Source organism: Physella acuta, unplaced genomic scaffold (assembly GCF_028476545.2).
Source record: "Physella acuta isolate Inbredline_101_S28 unplaced genomic scaffold, ASM2847654v3 ptg001492l, whole genome shotgun sequence".
Classification (NCBI taxonomy): Eukaryota; Metazoa; Mollusca; class Gastropoda; family Physidae; genus Physella; species Physella acuta.
In genome coordinates, this window is record NW_026733007.1 from 111,239 (window position 1) to 118,981 (window position 7,743).

A 7,743-nucleotide genomic window follows, 5' to 3' on the forward strand; every position below is an offset into this window, starting at 1 on the left:
TTAAAGACATCCAGAGTTTAATAGTTTAACATAGGCAAATCAAATTGATAAACATCTTGGCAATCTGTGATCTGGACGCATCCTGTTGAATTTCAGTTTTCAGGACATTTTGAATCTTGAAATTACATGTGTATTTATAATACATGCAGAACATTTAAAGTAAATAAACAAAGAAAATTTAAAAAAAGGATAAACACACATGGGAATAAACAAATCAACGTATAAACTAATAAAAACAACAAACTAACATATACACAAATATGTAAAAAAAAAAACAAATAAATTAATTAATTAAAAAAAAATAATTTACAAGGAAATAAAAGCACGAACAAATGAAAAATAAACCGGGAGTGATCTCTCCTAAACTTTTTGGAATATTCTTATATAAAAAAACAGGGGATGGGAACTCGAGCTATAGACATGATTTTTAATCCATTTTAAATACTTAAAGTTTTAAAAATAGAATAAAATCTCGTAGACAAAAGAATTGCACACCAATTGAACGCCAAATAAAAAAGTGCATAATAGTGCGCAATATTATTAGTACTTAAAAATTTTACATTAGTTTTTTGAGAAATCGGAAGAAGGGTAAATTACTACTTCCGGTCAACGGAAATTACTCAAAATTTAACAGAAGGTAGAAATTAGATCTTTTACTTACATGTGAAATTTCATTTATCTATCTGAAATAGAACTCAAGTTATAGGCTTTTAAAGATTCAAAGTAGAAAAAGAACCACTTCCGGTTATCGGAAATCGCTCAAAAGTTGAAACGGATCTACGATTTTGATAAAATACTTATAAATGAAATTTCATCAACCTAGCTATAACGGTACTCAAGTTATCGTGTTTACACACGGACAGACAGACAGACAGACAGACAGACACACAGACACACAGACATACGGACAAAAATTGCAAAATTATGTTTTTCCGTATCAGTGAGGTGTGAAACGTCGAGATTTGTAAAAATCTCGATTTTTTTTTTTGCACGATTACAAGACTTTCTCTATACTTCGTATATACGAGAAAGTAAAAAGAAGAAATTAAAATAGGAAAAATGAGCAAAAGTACAAAAGAACAAGTAAAAACAAACAACAAATATATATTTATAAATAAATAAATAAACATATACATATATATATATATATATATGTATATATATATATATATATATATATATATATATATATATACATATACATATATATATATATATATATATACATACATATATATATATATATGTATATATATATATATATATATATATATGTATATATATATATATATATATATATATATATATATATATATATGTATATATATATATATATATATATATATATGTATGTATATATATATATATATATATATATATATATATATATATATATATATATATATATATACATATATAATGTGTGTGTGTTTTATGTGTGTGTGTACATGCTAGCGTATATGTGTATGTGTTTATATTATAATATTATTGCTTGCAATATGAACATAAAATTTAAAATTACTAACTTGCATTTATCCTTAAGGCTACAACAAGCCACTCTCCAGTGACAATTTTGATTCCGATCGGCACAACTATTGAATAAAAATGTGTAAACATGAATCTTAAATGATAACGTATAAAGGGATATGAATAAAGATATGTATATTTCTTCTTTTCGGTTAATGATAGGGTTAAAATTCTATTAAGGATTTTGTTAGGGTTAGAGATTGGGTTTACTATAGTGTGATAATACAAGTTTAGACATTAGAAATAAATCGAAGAGAGAAAAAATGTAGAATGGTGTAGGTAACTTAACATAGAGATTGTTTAATTAGTTGAAATATATAGGCAACAACGAGACGTGAGATGACGAGTCATAAGTCATAGTGAGTTGGTCAGTCGAGTATTAAAGGCCAGTCGAACCAGTGTTAATGTAGTTCGCTCGGAAGTAGAATTTAAATATTGAAATTTTATTTTTGGACAGCTAAATAGCAAAAGTAGTGTGTAGGATTGTAGACAATGAATTACAATTAATTAAAGTTGAGAGCAAGTTGATATGTGTACTTTTAGTCATTAATTTTACTAGTATTTGAACTTGAAGCCTTTGTCAGTGTTGCAAAAGTGTATCGACCCACTCCGGCGCCCGGCGAACTAATAATGTTGCGCCCCTCGTCCAGCCCTTTGTAAAATATAATTATTTAAGTTTAGTGAAAAAACGCCCCTATGCCCCCATTTGGAAAGTTTATTGATACTATTTAGCAGTCACTATCTCGTATAGCTTTTTTTGTGTAACACAATTATTGTATAAAAACGAAAGTTAAATCAGAGAGTAAATCTATCTAGCAGTTGACACTATTACATTTGTGTATAAACCAATACATAAACATAAAATGAGCTTTTTTTTTAAAAAAAAAATTCTACCCCTTTATTGCTCTCCCTGAATTGGGCCCGTGGCGCCGCCCCACCAGAACTTCCCTAACTACGCCATTGCAATTTTGTTCTGAGATAAATATATATAGTTACGGATATGGATGCGGATACGGACATGGATACTGATATCGTTGTGTATTATTATATAATATATGACTTTTTAATATTTATTTTTGTATAACGTTTGCGCAAATTTGAGTTAGGTGTTGCTACTAATAATCTTTCTAAATAATTAGCCGGCATCATGGTCCCAGTTCCTAAAATTCCAGCATTCAGTAAACTGTAAATTAGAGTACAATAAGCTACGTTTTCCATATAATGCACTTGGCTACGAAATGCTATACAATATCAGCCACATCACCTGAAAAAAATGAAATTGATGTGACATCTATCTGGATAGATGACATTTGATGACAAAAAAACGTGGGTCGGGCAGATGGGTCGGGAAATTTGATGGTGAACGTACACACGTTTTTTGTCATCGAATGTATGAACAGTCATCACAAGAACCTGCACAGCTCGAGGAAGCACAAAATCTACGAGCAGTCATTGGTAGATCCCCTAGGGTCGGAAGAAAAATTTATTTTCTACTTTTTAGTCCACAAGAAAAACGTGTTTTTTTTTAAAGTTTTTTTAAAGTATTTTGTTTAGTATAGTTTTAGGGATCTTTACGAATACTTTCGACCATTTGATTTGAAGGGACTGCAGGGGCATTTTAATTTATTTAAAGTAATTATGCCCATATTCATTATACTACTTTACAAGGAGATCCGTAGAGTAATTATAACCATATTTATATTTATACACTGCAGGCGCATCTTAAGCTTAAATTCATTTGATATATTTGAAGGGCATCCATACAATATTTATACCCATCATCATGCTATCTATTGTTGGGGGCATCTTTAAACTTTTTATGTACATGTTCATTATAAAACATTTCAAGGCATCCTAAACGGTTATTATGCCCATATACATTTTAAAAAGTTTTTGATAATTTTTGGTAAAGTGTAAGGACATTTGCAGCTTAATTCAGCCCACATTTATATATATATATATATTTCTTTATAGTAATTTAAATAATAGAGTATAATTTATTTTCTACTTTTTAGTGCATTATTACATAAAATCTTGTTATTAAAACGTTTTTAAAAAAGTGTCTATTAATAAAATAGCATTGTTAATAAGAGGGTGTAACTAAACGACCCCCGACATGTTGGACACTTAAAATGCTTTTTAAAAACAACTTTTACAAATCGAAGCCGAGTATATTGTCCGAGTCATGTAGAAACATGTCTAGTAGTAAACTATTTTGGCATTGGTAATGACTGGGTGTATGGGGTAAAATGAATACAACTTACCCTTTAGCTCTTCTTGTGAACGGGTTGGCTTCTATTTCAGCTGAGATCAGCAAAAGCATCATTAAAATCAACATATGCATCATTAGCTTCTCGCCCTGTACATAAAATAATAAATACTGTTTCTATCCCTAGAGCTAAGACTGGTTTGATGCTTGGGAACGTAGTTACTTCAGTTTACATGCAAACTTTGGATTGTAAATTATACTTTTTTTTTAAATTAATGGCCTTGAAATAATTTTTCATTTTGTTCCAACGAATAAATAACGAACTAGTTTACTATCAAGGAACGAAGAACAAGTTGACCATGAATTAACATAGATCCTCTAGTAGGTTTACTAAAGATAATCAACAATTCTAATACACAAATAATTATTGAGTCACTTTTTTAAAAGTTTAAATATATTATTTAGGATATAGTGCATTTAAATATCTAATATTAACCCTTTAAACGTTAGTGATGTATTTGTCCCTTAACGTTAATTTTACATCAAATGAAACGTTAAAAGTAATTTTAAAAATAAAATAAAAGTCGGATGTGGCTCGACACCGTTTATCCGATAGCTATGAAACTTTATGGAGTTGATTAAAACACTGCAGGGAAGGGTTCTGCAAAAACAAATCTTTTTTTTAATTTCGCAAGGGCATCGCCACGGGAGGGTGCGATTTTTGTCTATATCCGGTATATAAAAGATTAAAGTCGAATGCAGTCGGCACGGTTCATCCGAGTGCTAAAAAACTTTAAGGAGTTTATTAGAATACTTCCTGGAAGGTTTCTGTTAACAAAATAATTAAAATCTGATATGAGCGGCGCCCGAGAAGGTGCGATTTTTGTCAATCCACAATCTGGCGCCCAGAGTTCCAAAGCGGCTATGTTAACACTGAGCATCCTTTAATCGTGCGTCCTGCATATATTCAGCGTTAAAACTTCCACAGGCACAACCATCGGCGCCCCGTAGATTGCACGAACCGAAGCACCACGGATTCCCCTACGAACACTAAGACGCCTATGTTGTAGTGTAATCGGAGGCTCCCGAGAGCGCCCTTCTACGTCCCTGACACACGGTCGGTCACCGAAGTGTGTTCTACCTCATTATTTTGGTGAATGATTAACGTACACTCAAGGTTTTCATGCTGTAGTGGATGTAAACCCGTGTCCCGATATTTATAATCCAAGCGCATGCATTGTTTATATTTAAATAACTCAGTTTTAGAAAACGAGGTCACGCGTCTAAGAACATAATATTGGTATAGCATGGATAAAAATCTTTCTTATATATCTCGTCAGATTTTCTTCTATCCCCGCGGCAACGGGTACGCGTATATATATATATATATATATATATATATATATATATATATATATATATATATATATATATATATAAAATTCTCTTCTTGGAGACATTAAAAGACACCAAGCTGTCAGCGCGCCTTGCAGTCCCCTCTCTTCCTCTCTAGGCATATTGCTACCACCCCCCTCCCCACATGGTCAGGTGAGCTGTTGTTCACGCTAAATGTTTACAATCGTAGAGACGGGTTTAGTGACGGTTATTAGGGACAGATAACTTAGTTTGAAACGATTTTAAACTTAGGGGAGGTAACTATGAGGAGGCTGCTTTCACCGGGGGGGGGGGTATGGTAGGGATTGGGGGAAAGGAGGGTTTTAGTGTTTTAAAGCAAATATTTTCAGTGGCAGCATTGGTACTGTCGAATTCACAAATTATGAATTACTGAAAAGTAGAAAATAAAACTAAATAGCGGCGTGTGATACGCAGCGGGTCGGCTCGTATATATATAATTCTCTTCTTGGATCCTGTAAGCGCTTTTGTGTGTTTGCGATTGTGTTTGTGTTTTCGTTATCTTTTGTGTTTGTGCTTGTGTTTGCTTTTGTGTTTGTGTTATGATTTTTGGTTTTTGTGGGTTGTGGTTAGTGTCAAGTTTAACGTTAGAGTTAGTTTTTAGGGTTATGTGTTCTTTTGTCAAACGCCCATGCCGGGTATATGCTGCTTAATAAACACACAAGTCATGGTCCTTTACTGATAGTTTTTTTTGACAGTGGCCAGTGTTCCCACGGTCCGTCCGCCCGCTGTCCGCCACCAGAGCACAGAATTTGTTTGAGCATAATATATAAGATTTGTAATGACCGTGTTTTTTTTTTTATTTTCTTCCAACGGATAACGAACCAGTTTACCATTAAGCGACATAGAACAAGCTGACCGTGAATGTACATAGAACAGGGGTCGGAACCTTTTGGAGCGGAAGAGCCAAAAGTTACAATTTTCAAAATTTCCCTGGTTTTAAAGAGCCACTAACATTTTTTTTATTTTAAATATTTTATTTTTTTATTAAGATTATTAGTATTTGTTCAAGGAGCTGGAGAGCCTCATCTTGATATCAAAAGAGCCGCATGCGGCTCGCGAGCCGCAGGTTGCCGACCCCTGACATAGAACCATTTGACATTGCGATACTACAGAATACATGCACTTGATAATATATTCTTATAGCTTTACTAACAATAATCAACAATTCTAATAAGCAATTATTAATTGAATTTTGTTTTTTAAGTTAATGAACTAACCATAATAAAGCTTCAAACTATAATTTTTATAGTGAAGAAACTATTTGTACAAAGCATTATACAATATTTTTAGGTTTACCACACTATCCATACTGTACTTACGATATGTTAACAAGGCTGGATGGCTTGTTGAATGAACAACACTAGCCTCAATGCTGATCTTTCAATAAGCCCATTAAAAAACTCATTACACAACCTTTTTAAAAATAAATTGTTTAACCACACTAATTTGAATTAAATGCATTTAAATATCTACTCTTAACCCTTTTAACACAAGCGATAATATATTTGTCCCTTACTGTTAAATATAAAACACATGTACATTTTTTTCAATTTTACGTATAGGTAATTCATTGTTAAACAAACCAAAAACGTTCTAGAAATATGGATGGGTTCGACGTGAGAACGTTTGTATTTTTATTTATTTAAATAGTAGTTCATTATTATATATGTAAAGAAAATAATTTGTATTCTAGATTTGTGTGTATCAGTAGATATAAGCTTGTTATGTATTTAAAAAATTTAATAGAATCGTATCTGTCAGCTAGAAGTGCCTGCAATTTCGCTCGGTCGTTTCGATCTAGACAGACAGACTGACGACTGACGAGGAAGTGAATTAAATAAAAGCTTGTAAAAAATAGAATATTTTAGCGGCAGGTACAGCGCCCAACTAATAATACTGAATAGTTCTACCCAACAAGAAAAATGTAAAAATACATAGTCCTAGAGCACACTAACACATACATATACACATATGTGTGTGAGCGTAAGTTGGTTTGTTAGGTAGGCAGACAGGCGGGGTGAAAGGAAAGCAGTTAGGTAGGTTAGCAGGCTGGCAGGCAGGTAGATATGTAGGTAGGTGGGCATACAGGAAGGTAAAGGGTATTAAAAAGGAATAAAGGCAGGCAGGTAGAATGGCAGTTTGGTAGATAGGAAGGCAGAAATGTATGTAAGTATGTGGGCAAGTGGGCAGGTTGGTGGGTTAGCAGCCGAAAAAAAATTGGCTGGCAGCAGCCCAGGCAGGCTAGTAGATAGGCAGGTAGGTAGGCAGGGAGTTAGGTATGTAGGTAGGTGGGCCTTGGTAGGAAGGCGCATCACTTGGTAAAGTAGCCCATCATATTCATAGTGTTTCGCAATTTTTAAAACGAACGAAGGTAACATACAACTCACGGGATAGTTAAACCAAACACTGCCGACCGCCACCAATTCGAAATTTTTTTTTTCCACAGAAACCTCCGCAGGGTATTAATAATAACTTCTCAAATTTGAGAATATCAAATGCTTAAAAAAACAAACCCACATTTTCGATGTTGGTGCGCGGGGTTGTCCACACTGCCGCCTAGACGCACCAAGCCTTCAGTGTACGTTAATCAA

The 7,743-nt window shown here is 33.1% G+C and overlaps 1 long non-coding RNA gene across 1 annotated transcript; it reads right to left on the reverse strand.

Annotated features, from left to right (window-relative positions):
* LOC131928364 (uncharacterized) lies at window positions 1–6,528 on the reverse strand. The gene is made up of 4 exons (XR_009383765.1): window positions 6,472–6,528; window positions 3,792–3,886; window positions 1,527–1,592; window positions 1–82 (listed from the first exon to the last, which is right to left on the reverse strand). It is a non-coding gene; the product is annotated as an uncharacterized LOC131928364 (long non-coding RNA).
* Between the last annotated feature and the right edge of the window lie 1,215 nt (window positions 6,529–7,743).